Source organism: Mastomys coucha, unplaced genomic scaffold, assembly GCF_008632895.1.
Source record: "Mastomys coucha isolate ucsf_1 unplaced genomic scaffold, UCSF_Mcou_1 pScaffold23, whole genome shotgun sequence".
Taxonomy (NCBI): domain Eukaryota; kingdom Metazoa; phylum Chordata; class Mammalia; order Rodentia; family Muridae; genus Mastomys; species Mastomys coucha.
The window spans coordinates 107,020,969-107,042,667 of NW_022196906.1; the positions used below are offsets into that span (position 1 = coordinate 107,020,969).

At 42.2% G+C, this 21,699-nt stretch overlaps 2 long non-coding RNA genes across 3 annotated transcripts in view; both read right to left on the reverse strand.

Annotated features, from left to right (window-relative positions):
* LOC116073107 overlaps positions 1-21,699 on the reverse strand; it is a 72,332-nt gene that overhangs the window by 8,108 nt on the left and 42,525 nt on the right. The window lies entirely within an intron of this gene.
* LOC116073111 lies at positions 16,665-18,193 on the reverse strand. The gene is made up of 2 exons (XR_004111676.1): positions 18,024-18,193; positions 16,665-16,821 (listed from the first exon to the last, which is right to left on the reverse strand). It is a non-coding gene; the product is annotated as an uncharacterized LOC116073111 (long non-coding RNA).

Here is a 21,699-nt window from a genome sequence, read left to right on the forward strand (position 1 = left end):
GGTAGAGACATTTATTATCTAGGGATAATGTACTCAAGGTAAACAAATTTAAAATTAATAAAACGTGAGAATTATATTTTTCTTGATCTCTGTCTAATTCTCCAGAGGGAATCCCTGTTAATAGTTTCTTATACTTCATGTCAGAAACTGATTCGATACTTGAACAGAATGGCTCATCATTTACACTCTCCTTTCCTCCCACCCACCCCTACAAGTTGTGGCTCTTCCTCGCCTCCATTCCTTCCTCCCATCTCTTCTAGCTCACTCCCCTCTCTGCCTCTCCCCTTCCTCTCCCCTCCTTCCTTCATTCTCTCTTCTTTCCCCTACTTCCTCCCTTGCCTCTCTTCCTCCTCCCTCTCTTCTTCCTTCTCACATTTCTCTAACCACCTCTTCCCTTCCTTTATTCCTTCCTTCTCCCTCCTTTCTTTCCTTTATTTCTCTTATATGTCAAGCACAAGACATTCTTTATCTTTACATACGGACACGCATCAAGTATAAATGGCTATGCACCTCATCATTTGGGGATGACAGCTGTTTTAATCACTTTTCAAAGGTTTCTTTTTGTTTGCTAGTAAAAGCCATACTGTAAATACTTTTGAACATAAAATTCATATTTTCCCACAAGATGGATAAGATTCAGACTTCCTTTATAAAATTTCTAACATATAGTAAAATTGTAATTAAAACCTGCATGTGAGCTCAGAGTCCCCAGAATTCATTTATCCAGAGTCACTAGTGATGATCTTAGGACTCCAGCAAGGTCACTGTCCCTACCTTTCTGCAAATGCATTGATACTTGTGCATATTTCAGAATCATATTTGAATGTAAATTGAATGCCTTGTGGCAGTTTATCCCTAGAGACTCCATCATGTAGCTCATAAGAGCCAGGCAACTTCCCTATGTGGCTTTAATGCAATCTGTACACTCGGGAAATTTAAATTTCACTAGGTAATCTCATCTTGTAGATGGACCCTAATGAACTTTTCCCCACATTGTTCTTCACAAGTTCTACTAGCATTTATTATATATACAAGTGTGCCTATGCACACACATGCACATGCAAATGCATGCATGCACATACATATCACACACACACACACAAGTGCACACACACATACACACACACTAAGATAATTTGTAAAGAAACCTCAGTTGAGGAACTGCCTCCATAAGACTGTCTTGTGGGCATGTCTTTGGCACATTTTTTTGGTGAATGGTTGATATGAGAGAGCCCAGCTTACTGTGAGTGGTGCCAAGCCTGGGCAAGGTGGCCCTAACCTGTATAAGAAAGCAGACTAAGCAAGCCATAGGGAGCAAGCCAGTAGGCAACACTCCTGTATGGTCTCTGCCTCAGGTACTGACTCTGGGCTTTGGTCCTAAATTCCTGCTCTAGCTTCCCTCCAAATGAACTTCAACCTAAAAACCAAATAAACTTCTTCCCCCAGTTGGCTTTGATCAGTGTTTTATTACAGCAACAGAGAATCAAACTAGGGCATCTTCTACTCCATTCTTCCCTTCCCTTATTCTCTCATTCTCTCTCTCTCTCTCTCTCTCTCTCTCTCTCTCTCTCTCTCTCTCTCTCTCTCTCTCTCACACACACACACACACACATTCTATAACACAGGTGAACCATAAACTGACCTTTAAGAGATTAATGTGCAAAAAGGTGAAGCCAATGGGCTACAAACAGGAAGGAAGCTCCAAGCCTTCAAATCTAGAAAGATTAAACTCACAGAGAAGCTGGAGGTGAGATGAGGCTTACTGGGAACTTGCAGGTAAGAATAGGATTGTGGAATGACTCACTGAACAGATATACACCACCCAAATAAAAGTCAAGAAAATAACTTGTCCAGTAGATGGCCTAGCAAGGAAAGGCTCTGTGTGCACACCTGAGTTTGATCCCTGAATCACAAAGATATCAGAAAACAGTCAACTACAGAATTGTCCTCTGACATTCACAAGCACATAGTAGCACACATCTGCCTGATGCCTCTCTCCCTCTCTCTCTCTCTCTCTCTCTCTCTCTCTCTCTCTCTCTCTCTCTCTCTCCCTCTCCCTCTCCCTCTCCCTCTCCCTCTCCCTCTCCCTCTCCCTCTCTCTCTCTCTCTCTCTCTCTCTCTCTCTCTCTCACACACACACACACACACACATATTTGAAAAAGAGGAAGATTGTTGTAGATTAAGGATATGTGGGTGAATGGAAACAGAGGTTGGCTCGTAGTGTGGCTATGATAAATTCAGAAGCCCTCGATGGAACCAGGGATTATGCAAAGTGTGCTCTGTGACAGTGTAGCTTGCTATTGGGCAAGTCACAGGGCTTCCTGAACACTGAGGCTCCTTGTCTATCTTTTAAAACTCCTAATACACATCACTCCATTGCTAGGAAGAGGAAGTATATGTAAAATCCTTCATACATGGGCAAGGACTTCATACAGTAAAATATAACATCAGTGGGTGCTCTTAACAGTTTATGGTCATCTTATTGCTACTGTCATCCAAAAGAATTCCCCTGTCCTACTCAGAAAATGTCACAAAATACGAATTGTTAGAAAGGTCCAGAGATTCTGAAAACTTCTCTCTGAGAAATTTGACCCTGAAAACAATATTAAAACTCCTAGCACTTTTAAAAGAGAATCCCCTGAAAGCTGAGCTTCATGGGGCCCAATTCACCTGTGAAGGGAAGCCATCAGCTGGAAGGAGGAAGGCTCAGTGTGGCTGGAGCTCCAGCTGGCATTGCTCATAGTAGTTTGAGCTATCCTTCTTAACATAAGCAGCGGCAAGGCTCACCTGCAGCTGGCTCACCTGCTGAGCAAGGATCATCTGGACCTGGATCACCTACAGCAGAGCTTAAGTACAGCTGGCTACTATGCAGGCCGCAGTTGTGTTATGAAGGGGAAAAAATAAGAAGTGTCCTAATGAGTAGAAAATAAACCCATGACACTCCATGGTACCACAAAGGGGGCAGAGGAGGAAGAGAATAGAATTCTGGAAAGTAAGCCCTGATTGCTTCAAAAACACATTTCGCTATTGGCAATTGATGGCTGTTCTGGGGGAGGTGCCATTTTCTTCAGTGGTGTAGCCACAGACACTTGCTATTGATCCAGTAAATAACCCTGCCCCTTTAAAACATACACTTGGCAAAGTAACTATGGGTGCACCACACATGAAATAAAGACATGGAAGCCAGAGGGAGACTTGGTGACAAGGTCTTCAGTAAGAAAAGAAAAGGAGTGAAGGAAGGGAATGGGGTCCAAGATGACTCAAATTAATTATATAATGGGTGAAACTATCAAACAATAAAATTATCAAAAGTCCATAATTTGTATGATGTGCCATGTCTTCATACTAAATGGCAGCAAGTCTTAACTCCTATTCATGTTCCACAAAATCTATTGTCTTCCCCATCCACTCTTTTCCACCATGTTGACTACGCTCTCATAGTCAGAAATAGTCCTCACTGTGTGACCTCATTGAAAATGTTACTGCTTTGGAGAAGCCATTTTCTGCCCCTTGTCCTTTGACTACCACCATGCATAGCAAACATCCAGTGTCTGTCCCCTCCCATAGTCATTTCTGTCATTGATACTATTCCTAGTTAACATTAACTGTCAACTTGATAGAGTCCAGAATTAACTGGAAAAAAGTCTCAGTTGCATAACTGCCCCTTTATCATTGTCAGCCTGTGGACATGCCTGTGAGAGATTGTCGTGATTATCCTAATTGGTGTAGAAGAGTTCATCCTGCTGTGAGCTCTGGTCCACACCAGAATGCTTAGCTACCAAAGGTTAGCATAAAGAGATCTAACTGGTGTCATGTGGCATGTCTGTTCATGAAAGGGACAGGCTGATGCCAAACAAAGAAAAGAGGTCTTGACGGCATGGAATGAGGTTTGGGACATTTATCTGGAGAGCTCCCTTTCTCTCTCCTCCCTTCTCATCACAGCTGAGACCTGTGCTCTCATGTCCTAGAGTATGCCTAGGTTCAGGGAAGCCTTGACACCACACAGGAGGACCGAATGTCTAGTCTTTACCAGTTTGTTTCCCATTTCTCCTAGAAAATACAGGTTCTCAGACTGTTATTTTAACTTTTTTATAGAACCAGGAGCTTTAAGACGGCAAGGATTCTTCCATCTCTCTATTATCAGGGTTTCACTCAGGCAGGTCTGGAGCAGTGTAAGTCTAAATTATATTTGTTTAACTGAAAACTATATAGAAATGTTGTTTGCAAGTATTGTTATTCTAGAAGATGCGTCAAAGGCCACAAGGAACACAAAAAGTTAAAAGTTCTAAAAACTAAAGTAAATATGAAACCATGACAACCTAGCAAGTCTTGAATTTCAGATCAATAAGAGAAAGTTCAGGAATCTTTTAATAACTCATAGCCCAAAATAGTTTAAGCTGTCCAGAATACTTTCACACTCAAAGCATGATTGACACAATCTTATTTTTCTCGCTTCAATGAGACATTGCTACAGTCTACAGATTACGTTCACTTTAGTTTATGTTAAGAGAAAAGCATGCTTGCAACTGTGGTATGAAAATGGAGCCCCTGTGAATTATACTCATGTCAGAACCAAACAATACATTGAATAGCATCAGATTGGAAGGCCAAATCAGAAAATGTGCTTGATTATCAGCCTCATATAAAGCAGAAGTTGGATCCTCTCAGCCCAAGCCTATTCTGCTGGTATCTGACAAGTCTAAATTACCAACTTAAGGGAGTTCAATAATTTCCAGTTGTTTTGGTGTCAAAGGGCTGAATTTAGACAAGTCATGTTGACTTGAAAGTAGAAAACTAAAATTTGTGATTTTTTTTAGCTGTCAGAAATTTCAGTGCAAACTTGACAAATATTGACAAGTTTTTATCCTGGGACTCTGAAGCTCAATTCTTTTCATATTTTTAATTTGGTTCCTTTTGCTATGGAAAGAGTCTACTTTTCGCTAATAAGTTTATATAATTTTCATAACAGAGAATATAATGCATTGGTAAGAGAGTCAAGACTCAATATAGTTTAGAATAAACTAAGCTTGTAATGAGGCTGTTATTAATGGTAATTTTCCACAGTAGCTGTTTTCTGGGCACCTCACAAATTGCATAATTTATCTTGTGCCTCTAAGTTCAATTTGCAGGTGCCACAGTGTCAGGAGTGTGGTGGGAGCTGTGATTACAAACAACACTGATATATTCTAGCTCTGGCAGAGGTCATTTCCTCCACTAGGAAGCCAGAGTGAAGACTCATTTGCTTGTGGGACTGGCCTCCCAGGCATCACTACTTCTTTCTGAGGTTCTTTTCTACATCCTCTGAAACATGACTCTCCAAGGAAGGTTAAGATTAATAGTGCATCAGGTTATGCTTAATCTCCTCTCAATATTTCATTCTGTGTTAATCTTATAACATTTGTGCTTCTGAAATTAGGGGAATCTGATGCTTTGGGGTAGGACCCAGAGGCCTCATTCAAGTTAGATTTATTATCTCCTAAATGACTTTCTTAGGCAATCTCTTTATCTCTTTGTATGACAGCAAATCTCAATGCTGTCTCTACAGCACTTTTTATTATACTAAAATGTATCCTCTTCCTCCTCCTCCTCCTCTTCCTCTTCCTCCTCCTCCTCCTCCTCCTCCTTCTTCTTCTCCTTCTTCTTCTTCTGATTCTTCTTCTTCTGATTCTTCTTCTGATTCTTTTGGTTTCTACTTTTCATTAGTAGCAACATGGGCAATGGAAAGAAATTTGAGTCTTAGATGAAAGAAAAGCACAGATAGTCATGTCAAATGTGGATGAACAAAATTAAGTCTTTAAGGCTATACAGGTAAAGGGACCAGGGATGTGAATAGAGCAGCCATATAGGACCGCTAAAGCGATGCTTTTTCAGCTTCTGATTCTCAATTGGTCAGTCAGCCAAAATGGTCTCTTGTGTTTACCAATGTCCATCATCCGGCTGGTTCCACAATGACTTGCAACAGTGAATTTTGAGAGCATGGGTTTGGAACTTTCTAATTGGTCAGTGAATGAAGCAGTCCTCTGAGTAGAGATCATGAGTCAGGAGTAATTACAAATAGTATGGGTAATCAGAGTTGGAAATGTTGGTTTGGATGGAAGTAAGGATGAAGACATGAAGGCAAGGCTAAAGAACATGTGGGTAGGACAAAGATATGGATGGAGGTGGAGATGAGGATAAAGATGTGGGTAAGCATGATAGCAGAAATGAAGAAAAAAGTATGGGGTGCAGATGAAGATGTGGATACAGATGGAGACAGATACAAGATGAGGTAATGGAAATAGGTTGAAGATGAAAACATAATTACGGTTGTACACAGCATATGGAGCTTGTCAGAATTAGTCATAGGAACAAGTGGGATCAGAAAGATGTATGCTTAAAAGGATCGAATCCCAATCTATGAACATAAGATAGAGTCTTCTTCCCAACAGAACATTATAGAATGAACACATCCGACTAGTCATCTAAAGTCGCTTCTCGGAGGGAAGGTTCAGTCCTGAGCACATCCGACTAGTCGTCTAAAGTCGCTTCTCAGAGGGAAGGTTCAGTCCTGAGCACATGAGCACACGGTCCCTTGCCTGAGCACCAGATGCTTACTACGTATCTACCAGACACTGGGACAATGTTTATCTGTCCAAGGGATTCAGACTATGTTACACTAGTGTGAAAACCATACAAGACCAGGAGGAGCTTCCAGTGCACAGATATGCTAAGAAAAGAACTTGTAAAATAGAAGCAGACACATAAGAAGTGTGTGTGTGTGTGTGTGTGTGTGTGTGTGTGTGTGTGTAGTGGTAGGCATAAAGGTCTGACATTGGGTAATTCTAAGAGCATTTAAATCATGATATCTATTTCACATTAAATGGCTACTTAATCCAGGAAAAACACACTAAGCCATCATTATTTTCTATATATATTTAGCTTAAGACTAGGCATAATAACTATAATCAGAAACCATTTATAACTACATTTACCTCTGTTTAAGTAGATGACAATAGTCTGGATTAAAAGTTTTTAAAAATGCAAATGTATGGATACATTTGGGGGAAATCTTTTCAAATGTTTTAAATTGAAATATTCATCGTTTTCATCTCTCAGAATAATTGAAGACTCCCACTGTGTGGATTTGAATATAGCTCTGAATTAGGCTCTCCTATGCATCTAAATGAAGACAAAATGTCCCGTGGAGTGGACATGGAATACAGGTTTCTAATGGCTATCAGTGCTAAAGACAGGTAGATTTCTCGTGGATATATATTAATTGTTTGTTTTCTGTATGTTTTACAACATGGAAGTAAGTCAACATCTCTTTGTCCTTACATTTAAGCAAACACATTACAGAAGATAAGTGAGACTCATGGGAGATACAAAGAGAGATTGAACACAGAGAACAAAGTGGGGGCCCTATAGGCAAGCTGGAGATAGGGAAGAAAGGATTCATTATCAGAGTTTCGGGGAGAAATCCCCTTGGCAGTGCCACTTACTCAGAATGTGGGGCTGCTGAGGGTTGTAGCATCCCAGTGACAATGAATCAAGCCAGCACCCCCTAATGGTCCAAACACTAGAGACACACACCTCTTCTATATTTTTGGAGCAATAACTAAATCAGAGTTCTCTTTGCCTTTTTTTTTTTTTTAACAGCAACATTTATTTTAGAAACTAAAACAGAAAATTGGACTGGTAGAAATCCAAAGAATAAACTATGTAAGTTTTTCTCTGTTCCCTGCTGTTTCAAATAGGAGCTTTTCAAGGGCAAGAAGAAGGAACAAGTGGACTTTGAAGAATAAAGTGCTTTTCAGTAGCAGAGATTGATATGCAGCTCAGACTACCAGGCCACTTTGGGTTGGAGACTAGTTTCTTTACAATAAAGTATCGATGTACCTCTCCTGGGAGACACAGGAACAAGGTTGATGCCTGGGTAGTGAGAACACAAAGCCACCACATGCGAAAGTATTGGGTAGTCCATCTGTACATTCCACCATCCATCATCATCATCATATTATAACCAAACCTGGGACCATGGACCCTGCTAATTCACATGCAGAATCAAGTGACAAGAAAAAAAAAATATGATCTAAATGCCTCTGGCCCATGTTCTGGCTTTCTCATACATGTAATCTCACTTCAGAAAGCAAAGATTATTATGTCTTTTAAATTTTTTATTATAACTATTGTTACTGTGTTTGTTTATAAAGTGTATGCATATCCATGTATGTACATGTGTGTACATGTGTGCATGCATGAATGTGTGATTGTATATGCATGTGTTTATGTGTGAGTGCATGTATATACATGTGTGTATATGTGAGTGCATGTATGCAAGTGTATGTATGAATTTGTATGTGTATATATGTGTGAGTGTATGTGTGTATGAATGTGTGTGTGAATTCACATGTATATGTACGTGTGAGAGACTGTATGAATGTGTGTATATGCATGTGTGTGAGTGTGTGAATGTGTGTGCATGCATATGTATGAGTGTGTGAATGTGTGTGCATACATGTGTGTGTGAATTTATATATGTATGTGTGAGTGTGAGAGTGTATGAATGTATTTAAGTGTGTATGCATGTGACTGATTATGTATGAATGTGTTTAAGTATGTATGTATATATGTGTGTATGTGAATATGTGTGCATGCATGTATGTGTTAATTCATATGTGTATGTATGAGTGTGTATAAATGTGTAGGTGTACATGTATAAGTGTGAGCATATGAATGTCTGTGTGCATGCATTGTGTTTAAGTGTGTGAATGTGTGTGCATGTGTGTGAATACATGTGTGTATGTGTGAGAGTGTATGAATGTGTGTATGTATGCATGTATGTGTGTATGATTGTGTATGAATGTGTGTGTGCATGTGTGTGCATGCATGTGTATGAGTATATGTGTATTGTGTGTGAGTGTGTGTGCATATGTGTGAGTGTATGTAGTTGTGCATGCCTGTGTGCCTCTGTGTGTGTTTGTGCATGGATATTCATACGTCATGATGCACATGTGAATGTCAGAGGATAACTTTCAGAAGCCACTTTTCTCTTTCCATATGAGTTACATGGACTGAATTTGGGTCATCAAGCTGGGTGCAGTGAGTGCTTTTTAATTTTCTGAATTTTCTCACTGCTTCCAATATTTCTAATTCTGAAAGACCTATCAGAGCCAAGTGTGGTGGTACATACATGCTATCCTAATTCCTGAGAAGCAAGGCAACTGGATTGTAAGTTTGAAGCCATCCCGGGCTATATGGCAAAGGACTTTTGCAGAAAAACAAAAAAAAGGGAAGAGACCAGAAGGGAGTGGAGGGTCGGGGTTTGTAAGAGAGGGGAGAAAAGCAGAGAGAGAAAAAAGAAAAGGAGAGATGTTGGAAGAAGGAAGGAAGGAAGGGGGAAAGGCCTGTTCCTGGGCAAACATCTTTGTGTGAATTGGGACCATCTGCCCCTTAGCCTCCTCATTTCGGAAGGGAAAGCTGATCTCGTGGCCACTCACTTCGTTTTAGGACAGTTCTGAGTATTGAACAAGATTATTTATACTGTGAACACCTTGTCAATTCAATAGGTGGATGTTCCTATGCTATACATCTGCAATATAAATCAATAGACAACACAGAATTCACTCTGATCATTCCAAAAACAATTATTGCTAAGTTCCAAGGGCATGAAAGCATCTGTCCCCAGCAAGTTTTTTTTCCCCCTCCCTGGTCCTCCTCTGATGTCTGGGCCGTTCCTATGAACAGTCAGTGTCTAACTCAATTCCAGGTTTTCCACGTAAGTCTCGGTTTGCCAACAAACACCTCAGTAAATCCAGCTCTAATGAGAAGTCTCAGAAGGAGCCTGGCAATTATTTTTCATCATTATTTTTTCCTTTATCTTATAATTCTCATCTCACAGTGTAGTCCAAGAGAAGATAAATAAGTCTCTTAGCATGAAAACAACTCAGAAAACATGAGCCAAATTCAAAATAGCCTTTGTCATAGTAAAGCCACAGAAACCTGCTTAAGCAGGAGTCTGTCCTCACTCTGTGCTAGGCACTGTAACAAAGAGTTAACAAGAGAGTAAGGAAATGTACTTCCAGGACAGAGAAATGGCTCAGTGGCTAAAATCACTCGCAGAAGACACACGTTCTGGTCCCAGCATCACACGGTAGCTCAAAACTAACTCTAACTCCAGTTCTAGGGGAGGTTTTCTCTGGCCTCTGATGACACTGCAGACACCTGGTGCACAGACACATATATTCCAGCATTCAGACAAGTATCCATGAATAAAATAAAAGCAAATCATTTTAAGAAAAAATATTCCCACCTATTTTCTGAATGTGCTTCGGCTCTGTTTCCCCAGATTGTACTATTACAAAACTGTCAGTCTCATGTTCTTTCACAAAAGCCCCTTCCACCTGTTTACAACACATCAAAATCAGAGACTCCACCCACTATCCTGAAGTGCACTGGAGAATGCTCACTGTAAAGCTAAAGCCGATAGAGCAGCCAACTTCTCAAGTTGTAAAGTTGGAGCTAGTAAGGTGTTGGGGCTGGAGGTATGGTGGAGGGGTAGGGATGAAGAGGTGGGTGAAGTGACAAAGAGCCCCCAAGCCTGACACCCTGAAGTTGGTCCCAAGTACTCCAGGTTGTCCTCTGACTTTAACAGGTGTACAATAAGCACATGCACATAAACAGACGCGCATGCTCGCCAATTTGGTAGTCATCCCCTAGTTTGGCAAAGCTAGGAAACCTAGCTGACAGAGTCATGCACAAACCTGGATCTCAATGAAATCATCTATTAGGCTGCATGAAATGAATGAATAAAGCAGCAAATGACCGGGGTGCAGGATAATGCCAGTCTTGGAGAAAGGATCATATTACTTCTCTCCTTTGTCGCCTCCCCATCTACTCTTTAAAACACACCAATTTGTGCAGCCCATCCTCTTGGCTGTATGCCCATCATCCAGTGCTTCCTCTACCTACCTACCAGGGGCCACATGCTTATAGAAAACTGACTCTTCCTCTCCTGGAAGCGATCTATCAATTATCAATAGCTTCCCAGCTAGGAGTAAGACTTCAAGACTGCCTCTTCCCTCTACACTGGCACTCTGTTGGGCTTGACCAATACTGGGAATTATTAATTCAGTAATATATCCAAAAGTTTACACATACTGATCAAACAGGGTTTATCTATGAGATTCAAGATTAGTCTATATATAAAACAAAATAATGATAGAGGTTGAGGATTCCTATGGCCATCACTTGTCTATTCGATATGAATGTACTGACAGAAACAATCACACGAGAAGAAAACACAAGTTATCCTAATCAGGAGGTGAATCTATTCCTATCTTTGAATTAAATTATTAAAATAATTTAAATCCCTAATGACCCTTCTGCATTTAGAAGTGTGTGTGTGTGTGTGTGTGTGTGTGTGTGTGTGTGTGTGTTTGTGTGTGTTGGGTACCACTCCTTAGGAGCCATCCTCCTAGTTGCTAGTTAGTTTTATTTTTTGTTTGCTTTGTTTTTTGTTTTTGTTTTTATTTTTGTTTTGTTTTTCAGATGAAGTCTCACTGACCCGAACTTAGCAAGTAAGCAAAGCTGACTGGTCAGTGAGCCACAGAGGATCTGCCCATCTCTGCCTTCTGAACCTTGGGATTATGAGCTTTTAACAATCTGGGTTTGGGGATGGAACTCAGGCAAGGCAATTGCATTCCTGACTCTCCAGTACCCTAATGACTTCAAAGGAAATGTTTGGAACTGAAATATGAGTTCAATAGAATTGTAGGACTTAAAATCAACATGCAAAAAAAAGTGTTACATGAATAATGACCTACTCAAAAGAGACACAAGGCAGTGATACCATTTGCATGAGCCTCTTATCCCCAACAATAAAATACATATACACAAGAACACTATGAAGGCGAACGACCTATACTCTGAAATGAGACAGAGATCCACCCAACAATAAAATACACATACACAAGAACACTGTGAAGGTGAACAATCTATACTCTGAAATGAGACAGAGATCCACCCAGGAGAGAGAACGAGATGATCAACACAGAACGGACCTGAGCCCACTTCACATGGCCTCCCATACCGAGGGGGCTGCACTATATTCTCTTCCCCCACTTATTTAAATATAAAGTTTGTGACCAGAGAATAGCTGACTGTGTGATGCATACTGATGTGTGGCCAGGATCCCTCCTGAATGTCAAGGAAACCCATGTTTGTTTTAAATGTAAAACCCTCTACCACCAGCTCTTCCTTAATCAGGATTTCCCTGAGTGTTTCAACCTAGGCACACACTTTCAGATCAAGCGATTGCCATGTATATGAAAATGAGGGCACAGTGGAGGTAATTAGAAACGTGACCTGTCTCCCTCACCTGCTTACTCCTGAGATTTTGTGTTTCTTTGGTGATCAGCCAGCGTGGAGCAGCTAATGCTGGGTGTATGGGTCCAGTCTCCTTTGTTTTAAGAAACTGACATCTCCAGAGCCATTTGAAGAATATAAGCCATGTTGACAGGCATAGATTCTGTCCCACGGGGATTCCCCCAACACCTTATGACATGGATCATATACATACACAGTGTCTGTCCCACCCCTGACTCCCCTCATGCACAAACTATTTTTAGAATCCTGAAAAGAGACAGGTGGAAGCTCTTATATCTTTGTCCTGAAGTGTGATTTTTATTTTCCATATGACACACTGCTCAAAAGAAAAGAGAACTTTCCTAAGTTCTCCAAGTCAGGCTTTATAAGTAGCATCCATGAGGCGCGGGACATAAACAACAGTTCTTTAAAGCAACGAGGAATGTGACTTTTCCATGAATTAAAAACTGAGTTTGACCGTGGGTCCACCGAAGCCTTAGTTTGACTGTGAGTCCACTGAAGCCTTAGTTTGACCGTGGATCCACCGAAGCCTTACTTTGACCGTGGGTCCACCGAAGCCTTAGTTTGACCGTGGATCCACCGAAGCCTTAGTTTGACCGTGGATCCACCAAAGCCTTAGTTTGACCGTGGGTCCACTGAAGCCTTAGTTTGACCGTGGGTCCACCGAAGCCTTAGTTAACTCGGGGCTCTTCAACCTCGTGTCCTTTGCTTATGTGATGCTCGTTTTTCAGACTCCAGGCGGTTCTTCCAGAAGAAGAATTATACATTCTGATGCATTCATCCATCACACGCTTCCGACGATAGATGTATTTTTAGTGTGCCCCGCTTGCCCAGAATGGATATAACAAGCATGTAATGTATCCTGAGGTGGGAGTGAAATTGATAGAAGCCGGGAAGGGGTGATGGGAAGACGACTCGGCGTTCATCAGCTTTAGAAGGTTTCTCTAAATCACAGAAAATCATGCTCGCAAGCCCACCAGGGCTAGATTCGGGGCCTGCTCAGCAAACAGCCCATAGCCAGGCAAGACCTAGCAGAACTGAAAAGGGGCAGATGAGACAAGCTGTCGTAAAATGTGCTTACAGGGCCGGCAGGATGGCTCAGCAGTGAGGGGCCTGAGGCAGGATGGCTCAGCAGTGAGGGGCCTGAGGCAGAGCCTGAAGGACTGAGTTCTGCCACCAGAATCTAAATGGAAAGAGAACTGACTCCCGAAAGTTGTCCCTGACCTTTACATGAACATTGTAGTATATGTATACACATGTACATATATACATACATGCACATATATACACATATACAACACACAGTAAATGTAAAAAACATTTAAATAAACATAATGATTTTAGTGTGGTTTTTAGATAGTTTCAGGTTTTAAATTATAGCCAAAAGTAATTGAAAGCAATTTTAAACTAATTTGTTTATTTTTAATTGCGATAGATAGATGGATAGATAGATAGATAGATAGATAGATAGATAGATAGATAGATAGATAGAAGAGAGAGATGGAGTATGATATGATACATTGACTGAAGTGAACATTGTATAAGATGCAATGAAGCTAATTAAGATCCATCATCTTATCAATTTATCATTGCTTTGTGACTAGAGCATTAAAAATATCTCAGCAATTTTTCAATCTACAATAACTATGGCCCATAGCACAACAGGTCACTAAATCATATTCTTGTAACAAAGTCTTTGGACGTTTGGTCAGAATCTTCTCATTCCTCATCCTTCCTTGTGAGCCCCTAAACTCTGGTATCCAGTTTTCTCCTCTATGATTCTATGATATTGGCCTTTTTAAGTTGTGCAAATAGGTAAAATCATGGCAGACACCCAAATAATGGAAGTTAATGTGATGAGGAGGCATGTGAACTCCTTGGTCTATTTCAGTGGCACCTAGGATATCCAAAACTCAACATAGGGAAGCAGCTTAAGCATCCATCAACAGGAATCGATAAAGAGGATCTATATATGCTCATAGTGGAATCCTGAAATGCCTTTTAAAAGTAAGAAAATTGTCATTTGAAACAACAGGACTGGAGGAAGTGAGAATTTATCAAAGCAGTAGTGAGGTAAGACTTAATTTTTACAAGATTAATCTGGCAAAGATTAATGGATTAGAGGACACAGGCTGAGATAAATGGTGGTTAAAAGGCTGATGAAAAACAGCCAGACTGATCACTCCTAAGGAGCAGACCAAATACAAAACATTGTGCAGCAGGTGGTGAACCCCTACTCACTCGCATCCTTTCGGGTCCTAGAGATCTCTGTTAACCTTGACCTATCAAGTATAGTGATGTGTTTTTACTATTTGACTTCACACCAATAAACATACGACAGAGACGGTCATGGAAACATCACTGGGAAAAAGATGGTGTAACCTTTATAAACTCTCTGGATTGTCATGTGTTAGGATGTGACTCACGTTAACATGAAAAGCCTTAATGTTCCTGACTCATTTTTTTTTCTTACAAAGCCCCCTCACCTCTCTCCTTTCTTCAAGCCTTGGCCAGTTATGACTGAGAGTCATAAAGATGCCTCCCATAAAGTATTGAAAATTCCCAGCAGCCTAGGTGCCACACTGTGGACGCATCTATTGCCTCCAAAGCCTTGTGGGTATTGCTTTCATTATAACAGAGTACACCTCTATTATGTAAAACCTGCCCTGGTACCAGAGTGGCAAGATGGTCTTTACCAAAGAGGATCATCCATTCTTCTTCTTTTCCTTGAACACATGTGGCATAAGATAGGTGTGTTAGTGTGTGTTGCTGGACGCAGAGCCTGAGACAGGGGACCTGCTATGCTGTTAGAAAAATCTTAGGAGAATGGAAATGAGTCAGGTGGTGTGAGCCAAATAAAAGGCAAATGAGTAGATATAACTTCAGCTGAAGGTCCGCTTTGGGTTGGTCTGCTGCAGTCTACCCAACCGTTGCTCCCTTAAAGCAAAGGACATTTTCCTAGAGCCCCATTTCACTCCATCATTAACTAAAGCCTGCTTTCATTGGTCACACTGTAGGTACATAACTGCTAAGGCCAAGTAGCCATCACTGGAATGTAATTTGCTGCAGGAAAAAGCAGCTGCATTGGCAGACACTTGCAGGAGCTGGGAACCGGGTTTACCAGGTAGGAAAAGTAGATCAGCGTAGAACACCAGTTGGCCCTCTCTGGGGTTTCAGTGCCATTCTGCTGAAACCCAGGGTATAAAGTTTAATGGGACAAAATCGCCCCCACCCCACCCCCGTATTCATTTCTAACACACCTGCTTTCCAGAAAGAGAAACAAAAGAGAATGCCAAAGAGTGAAAAGTCAGGGTTGTCCTTCCCCCTAGCAACAAGGACAGGCTGATGTTGTGCTCTGCCCTTCATGACAACAAAGAAGAAAGGCTTTGGGTCAAAGGAAACATTAGTTTTCTACAAGCATCCTGTAGGCTCAGCACATGGCAACCCTGGTAGAATATAGGGAGGACGCTCGTTTTCACACCTCTTGTGACCTGGTTATGTTCTCCCTGGACTTTGCAGCCTTTCTTACTAACCTGAGCCTTCTCTGCTTCCTGTTGAATTTGAACCAGTAAATGTCTTGCTTTGGCCAAGTGAATATGGCAGAGATGACAATGTCCTCTCTCTGGGATTGTGTCTCAAGAGGTTTCGTGTGCCCTGCCTAATCTCTCGATATCTCCATGAAGAAACCAAGCCCAGACTTGACCAGTAGAGAACGAAGATGCAATATACACGGAGGGAGTCAGATGCCCTGATCAAAGCCATTTGAGATCAGCCAACAGTTGGCCAACCAACCTGCAGGCTGGCAAGCCAGCCCAGCCTAAATCACTCATCCCTTAACAGCCCTCCAGCCCTTCAACACAGCAAGCACTGGTTCCAGCTCCCAACTGTGGTTTGTGGGTGTCTCACAATTTCTATATTACAGTAAGTAGGCAGTAAATGTTTATTGTCTCCGATGTCCACACACAGACACTGTGCTGCACCACCCTACTGGCCTAACACAGGCAGCAGGGATCATGTCTATTCCCCACTCCCACTCCCGGGAACACATCCATCCAAGTGCTCCCCCAACCCCAAAAAAAGAAAGCCAAGAATCACTGAGAGATATTGATGATAGTTGTGTACAAAATGTTGCCTGCTCTCACAGTCTAGAATACTTGGATTCTGGCATGAACCCAGTTGGACAGAGCATCCTTCACTGGGATAGAGATGAAAGGAAGGGGGTGCAGGTAGCCATTAGTATGCACAAAGCTGGATGTTCTGTCCTCTCTCACTCTGCAAGTGTTCGGAGCCAGTCCTCTCTCCCTCTCCCTCTCCCTCTCCATTCCTTCCATAGCTGGCAACCGAAGACAATTAAGTGGAAAGGCACTTAAAATCTGGGGCCTCTGAAGCATTCTTTATGTCGTTCTCAATCTCCCCGGTTTCATGGGCCCATTTTTAATTTCGTCTGGCAGCCACTACAGGAGACAAGGAAGGTAAATCAGAGAGTTACATTTTATGGGGCCTTTGAGGCTACAGCTATAAGTAATTCCTGGGGCTTTTTATTTATTCTCCTACTGTAGGCAATTTGGTTTTTTCTTGGACTCTTTCCTCCTGTTGCATTCTGTGGCACCCCCACCCCTTCTGTTCCCAATTCCGTTGTTTCTGAGAAGATGTAACTAGTTAAAATACAAACAGGGTGCGCCCTGCCTCCAACGGCTGACTTCAGTTGCATTAGCAGCAAAATCCTCCTCTGCTGGCTTATGCCTATCAAGCTTCCAACTGAGGGTGTTTGGAAGGAAAATTTTTCTCAGTAAGAGATAATTTTCTACGCAGTGACCCACCCTACATGATAATTTGCGAGCATCCATCTGTACGCTTCAGGTTTTTCTCTTTCTTTGCTGTGAAATTCATACCATGAGGAAAAAAACCACTTCCCCTTCTCTGGGTAGCGCTGGACAATGAACTCAGGCAAATGCACTACCACTTAGCTACAGCTTCCTGGGCTTTTTAATTTATTTTTTCCTTTCAGCACTATATGTTGGTAACCCCAAACCATCAAGGCAAAACATGGGAGTGAGTGGGTAGTTAGTGGCAAGACAGTGGTCAATGAGAAACAGCGTGGCTTTAAATCTGTGAATGGAGAACTGTATACCCTTCCATTGTACCGAGTCTATCCATACCTCTGTCTCCACCCACCCTTGAAGAACTGTCCTTGCTAAATAGCAAAGAGATCCTGCCAGTGTGATGTTATGTTGGGCTAGGTGCTCACAGAACATCCGTGTAATCTGGGCTCTTGGAAAATCTTTCTTAGATTCGCACACACGTAGACATGCAACAGCACAGCTGTAAAGGCTGAAACAGATGTAGAAGCACCTGTAGCCTGCTGCCGCATGTACCCAGCAGGCTTTAGAAAGCAGAAAGTCACTAGCACTGTAGTGGAGGTCTGCCGGGCTGAGGTCGGAAGGCATGCATGCACCTGTTTCCAGAGGCTAGCCCAGCCTGGACACTGGAGCCATCTGGTCCCATTACTTGCATTCTTGTTGCCCCCTTCTATTGCTCACTCTGGTCTGTGACACTGATGTGTAACTTGTATGAATATGGGCCTTTTTACAAGCACCTATGGAAATTATAGTCTTAATCACAAACTCAAAGTGTGTCCCGTGGCTCAGATCCTTACCTAAGGTCTGTGTTTTCACACAATGGGGAGCGGGGGTCATGAGGTGCAATTGCATCACTCTCTGCTCATCCACTGACCCTGCTTCTCCTCTTCAGATGTCTATGTTCTTTCTTTGCTTGACAGCTCTGTCTCACAGCTGCTTGGATTCTCCACTGCCCAGTCACAATGGATATACTCTTACTACATGGAAACAGAATGTAGCCCAGGATCACTTCAGATCTGTTCTGTAGCAGAGGATGGCCTTGAACTTCTGACCCACGTGGTTCTACCTTCTGAACACAGGAATTAGAGGAATGTGCTGCCACATGGGTTTTACACTGTGCTGGGATTGGAACTCAGGGTTCTGTATGAGTTAGACAAGTGTTCTAGCAACTGAGCCAAATGCCCAGTCCAGCCTTATGAAAGATGTTTCAGCACCTAGGGTCTACACAAGACATCATGTTCCTCACAACACCTGATGACAAAGGTTTTATAAACTGAAAATCATATGAAAATGAGAAGAACCCTGTGTCTGTCTCCTCTGGTCTCACGTCATCAGCTCATCTCCTTTGGTTTAAAATCACACTGTCTGTCCTGGAGCCATGGAACACCGCTGCTGGGCCCAATTCTTTCCACATAAGGGAGCATCGTCATTAAGTCTTACTGTGAGTTTTAGCCTCAACTAAATGTTATAAAAGAGCAGAACGTAAAACTTTCAAAAATATAATATGAGAAACTTAATGGATTACTGTTGTGGTTGTATGGTAAATCTAAATGAGAATAGTTGAGTGATGGCAGGTGTGGTTGCCACCCACTTCTAACCCTCCACACAGGAAGACAAAGATGGCAGACATGAGTTTGAAGCCAGCATTGGCTGTGATGGCGAGTTTTTTGCCAAGCCTGAGCTACAGTGCAAAACCATGAGTCCAAAAAGGAGAGACATAGGCAAAGGAAGAACAGGAGGGAGGGTGGAAGGCTGGGAGGGAGGGACATAACCATAAAAAATCAACAGTTGAAAAAGATATTTACAGCCATTCATGACATATGACAACTGGACACACACATTCCTTCGGGTGAGTGATGACTGTGTGCTCCTATCCCTCTGGTTCTCTAAGAGCCACCACTGAAGTGACACAGGTCACTCCCTGGGGCATACACTCCCGAACTCAGCACTGGGCTTCCTCTCAGGTTTTTGTCTCCTGTGCTCTCATCCTAGGGTTCTGGAATGAATGCAATGTTGGCTTTTGAAAAATCATTTGGAAGACTTCCTTTAGTCTCCACTTGAGAACCATTTAAATAGCATTGCAGTTTCTGCTCTGCGAAGGCTGAAAGAATTCACCGGGAAGCCATCTGTGCCTGGCGCTGCTTCGAGGGAGAAATCTCACAGAAGGGCTGAAACTTTGTTTGCGCATGTGCAGAGTCTTACGCAGGCGCTTCCAGGTTTAATTTTAGTAATTTGTATTTTCCACCAAAAAAAAAAAAAAAATTCATCATCCACTTCAGAGTGATTTGAAGAGACTTTTGTAAATATCCCCTTGAAGTTCTTAGCGTCTCCCATGTGTTGGTGGCTGACTCGTGCTTCCAGTTCTGCATTTCAATTCATCCCCTACTTTTTAATTATTTTGTCATGGCCAGGCCAGCTGGGGGTGCCTACTTTGTTTTATCTGATCGGCCAAGCAAGTTTGGGGGATCTCTTACTCAGCTACTTTGCTATATTCCAAGAAGCCCATTTCTGCATTTAATGATTTCTTTATGTTTTACTCAAAGTTATATGTTCTGTCTCTTGATACCTTCTTGATATAAGTGATTGAGCATTCATTTTTGGTTTTTAATGTAAGCATTTAACTGTTCTGCATGATTTCATTCTCAGCTTCATTCCATGTACCACACTTAAGATACTGACATATCCACCTTATCGCCTTTGAGCTGGAAATTCTGAGAGACATTTTTAATTTTCAGATAACATTTCCATTTGTTTTTGGAGGCTCGTGCACACATTGATTACATCAAATGGTAGGTTTCATTGGGACATTCCTGTGTACTAGCCTTTCCTACCTGGCCCTCCCTTACCTACAACCCCTGCTTCTTCTCCACCTGTGCCCTGTGCTCCATATGTCTCCTGTAAACATAGACCCCAACAAGGAGCGGAAATAGACAACTTTTGACCTTCTGGATCTGACTGGATTTGACTTATTTAGATTAGCCTGATTAGCCTCACTTCCATCCTGAAAAACAGCACGGCTTCTTTATGGCTGGAAAGAGTCCAATGTCATCCCCATGCTTTCTTTGTCTTACCTGTTAAAGGACACCAATGTTGATTATGTAACATGCCTATTGTAAATAGACTCATACTAAACATGGGTCAGCAGCTGAGCACATTTGAATATTTTACTACTTTCTGGTTAAAGAGAAAACCTTATGCCATTCTCAGTCTACTTGGGATAGGTAACTCTCTCTCTCTCTCTCTCTCTCTCTCTCTCTCTCTCTGTCTCTCTCTGTCTCTCTGTCTCTCTGTCTCTCTCTCTCTCCGTGTGTGTGTGTGTGTGTGAGATGTATGTGTGTATATGTGTGTGTGTATGTGTGTGTGTGTGTGTGTGAGATGTGTGTGTGTGTATGTGTGCGTTGGGGTATGTGTGTGTGTGTGTGTGTGTGTGTGTGTGATGAATACAAATGAACACGCCCACCCCCATGCATGTGTGGATGTGGAATTGCTCATCTTTACGTGAGCCCTGGGGATTGAACTAGGGTTGCCAGACATGAGCTGTAAGTGCCTCTTCCTACTGAGCTATCTCCCCAGTCCCAGACTAACTACATTTCTAGTACATCAAGTGTAAATATCTTATTATGGGAAATCCACAGAACTTGTCCACAGATCTCATAATATTCCGTACTTGTGTTTTATTAGTACCCACAGGGAAGAAAATTTTTACCACCCTGATCCTTTGGTGAGTTTGTTCTCAACTTCTTATAGGTTGAACTGTGGTTTTGAAGGTTATTAATTTGGTGCGTAAACTTATGCAACTGTATCAAGAAAATGCCCGACTGCCTCGTTTCATGCTTCCCCTGTTCCTTCAATCCTACACACAGCTGGAATCGGGCTTAGAAGACCCTGTGCTCTTACACGTGTTAGAGTCTCATTAAAACAAACTGAGAAGCATTCAGTTATGAACATAATTTCATAAAGGGGGCTTTGGGACAGGTCTGGGGGAGGGGCTCTGATAATGACTCCACTGGCACCCACGGCCCTTCCTTCACTCTTCGTAGCTTCTCACTCATGACAAAGTTATTGGTGCTGACTCCGACAGAGCACGGCCCCCAGTGTTGAGCAGACCCGGCGCCTCCCATAGAAACCCAGCCTGGATTCCACCTTGAGCGTCTGTGTTCCTTAGGATTCCACCCTGCATTGGCTTCTGTTCTCACTGTGAAGTCTGAGAGAATCTTCCCCCGGATTCCACAGCTGCCCACACTCTCCCCCATATTGAACGCTTGCAGGACTTTCTGTGCGCGGATGGCTTTCCAGGCTCTATCAACCAAGATGGTTCTCTCAGTTGAGTCTGAGGCCGGTCTAGTCTATTCTCGCTTTCCTTGGCCTGGTCTCGGGCTTTCACGGGCCACAGCCTTCCGTCTTCTACAGCCTGCTGCTCCCCTTCCCGCCACAATCCCTGCATAACCTTTGATATCTCCTCATCTGTACTTA